A 2765-nucleotide genomic window follows, 5' to 3' on the forward strand; every position below is an offset into this window, starting at 1 on the left:
AAAATGAAACAAAAGAAATTCCTATCCTTGAGTGATGGGAGGCCAGTGGAGAAGGGAAACCTCACATCTATAGCCAGTAAAAAGATTTTCTGCAGAGCAGAAGGAACGAAGTACATGACTGCTGAACACTTAAAGGGATCGTCTCCTAAGGGGAAGGTCCACAGGGTAGAGGGGATGAAAAACCGTAAACGGCAGAGTCTGGGTCAGTGTAGTCATAACTTGGGACTTCAGGCCTCCCAGCACCACCACCCCCAACACACACACACACACACACATACATACACACACACACACACACCTCTCTTCATTCCATCCCTGTGGTGCCCATACCAGATGGCCCTACAGGCGGCGCTGGTAGCCAGAGGGCATCCAAGCTGTCCGCAAGTAACCATTCTAGGAGCCCAAATAAGCATTTGGGCGGATCACGGGTATCCAGCGAGGTGTTTGTTGGCAAGTGGAGGAACGAAAAGAGTGAAACAGAGGTCCAAGAGCTTGGCGAACTGCCTTTTGGAACCGTACCTTTTCGACATGGCGACAGCCTTTTTGTAGAGATCATGGTAGCTGGCCTGGAGTGCTCATAGGGCAGCAGGGTGCTATTGGCCTTGGCAATGGCCCTGTAGGACGTGGACGGGTAGGCTGCAGACGGCTGACCCGCCCCATCGCAGGCATCACCTGGCTGGCCATGGTAGGAGGCAGCTGCCTGGGGATGCTGCCCAGCAGCGTCGGAAGCAGCCAGTGAGGCTGATGGCTGAGTGAGAACAGAAGCCACCATGGTGGTCACTTGCGACTGGAACTGTTCGGCTGCATCTGAACACCTGGCTGGGCCCCATAGGAACCAGCGATGGGGCGATGGCTGTAGCTGGCTGGGCCACAGGGGCAGCAGGCTGGCAAGAGTAGGAAGCTGCCTCTGTGCAGCGTAGTGGGGAGACGGGGCATGGTAGGAAGCTGCCTGGGCCTCATATGCTAGTGAGGAGGCTGCAGGCTGGACCTGTAAGAAGCTGCCTGTGCCCCATAGGACTTGAGGGAGGAAGTGCTCCCTGGGTGTTGTAGGAAACGGCAGCTGCACAAACTCCATCCCCTTGTAGGAGGAGGCCTGTGCAGCTAAAGAGGATAGCTGGTTGCCTTACAGGGTGAGGGAGGAGCCCTGAGCCCCACAGGAGTTGAGCGAGAAAGGGGACAGGGGGGCAACGACCCCCATAGGTGGAGAGCGTGGAGGACGAGGTCTGTGCTGCATGGTAAGCGCCAACTGAGAACTCTGCCAGAGACTGAGAGCTCGGACTGGCCATCTGAGTCCAGTACAGAGCTCCCTGGGAGACAGAGGGCTGAGCACAGGAAGAGGCTGTCTGTGCGCGACTCCCAAGGAGGCATAAGAGTATCTGTATTGCAAACCATAATGCCCCAATGTAGAGAGAGAGTATGGGGAATATTGTCTGCCATGGAGGCAGGGGGCAGGTTGGAAGCAGGGAGGTGTATACAGGGGATATTGGTGGTGGGGAATGTACACTGGTGTAGGGATGGGTTTTTGATCATTGTGTGATTGTAACCCAAACATGAAAGCTTGGAATTATCTCATGGTGATTCAATAAAATTAAAATAATTAAAAAGACTGGGCCCCGGGGCGGGTGGGGAGGGGGCTCCCAGCAACACTGAGCACTGGGCACAGGAGGTAGCTGGCACCAAGTAGAAGGCTCTGGGAGGTGAACGGTGCTGAGGGCTTCGGGTGCGAACAAAGCTGGCTGGCTTGCCGTCAAAGCCACCAGAGCTGTTGCCCACAAGCCAGCTGGCAGAGAAACCAGCAGTTCCAGGGAAGGCCATATCCACAGGTCCTGGTTTCTGGGTCCTGTCCCCAGATTGGATACCCAGGTCAGCCCTCTTGGACTGACCCTGGGTTCGAGAGTTCCACATTGAGGCACCCTTCACTTCCTTACTGTTGAGCTGCACGACATCAGCTTCCTTCTGCATGGGATCAAATGCTTCATCTTTTACTGTGGCACAGGCCATGGAGCGTTTTGCGGCACTCAAAGAGGTGGTGCAGCTCCTGGTTCATGCATGCCGTCGCCGCTTTGCACACCACAGTTTTCCCAGTGCTAAGAGACCATGGGCTTGACATCTCCACTGCCAGTGCAGGAAGGCCAAATGTTTCATGGCCACGCAGCTCAGGACCGTGCTGTCGTCAGGTGCCCATAGAGTCGCCAGCACCTCTGGCTTCCGATTCACCCCAGCAGCATTGCCAATCAATACCTATGCTTTGGTGCCACAACCACCTTTCCAGAGGGCTGGAACGTGTCCTCCAGCAACAGACAAACTGACTGACCAGCCTGCAGTCCTCGTCAGGAATCACACAACATTTTTCACAAGATACAAGACTGGGGAGCCTAACTGTCCATCTATATACTGGATTAGAAATAGATATTGTAGTATCTCACAGTGGAGCCATTAAGTCCCTGTATAAGAGTTTGATCAGTAACATGTTGTTACAAGTTGAGCCTTGTGTGTTATATGTATATTTGAGTGGTGGGATTGATGTTGAAATATTGAATGTAATAAAATATTGTGAACAACTTCATAAAAATAAAAAAAAGATATAGGGACATCAAAATATTATTCAACTACAATAAAATATGAAATATTTCCATTGCAACAATATGGCTGGAACTTCAGTTCATGATTATAAGTGAAATAAAGGAGAAAGTTACAGACAGTAAGATTTTTCTCATGGGAAATGTAATGAAAAAAATCTAAACCACTTTAGAGTTTGACAACAA

At 51.6% G+C, this 2765-nt stretch overlaps 1 pseudogene; it reads right to left on the reverse strand.

Moving 5' to 3' along the window:
* Positions 1-339: 339 nt before the first annotated feature.
* On the reverse strand, positions 340-2001 carry LOC129399637 (RNA-binding protein 14-like; annotated as a pseudogene).
* Between the last annotated feature and the right edge of the window lie 764 nt (positions 2002-2765).

This window comes from Sorex araneus, chromosome X (assembly GCF_027595985.1).
Source record: "Sorex araneus isolate mSorAra2 chromosome X, mSorAra2.pri, whole genome shotgun sequence".
Classification (NCBI taxonomy): Eukaryota; Metazoa; Chordata; class Mammalia; order Eulipotyphla; family Soricidae; genus Sorex; species Sorex araneus.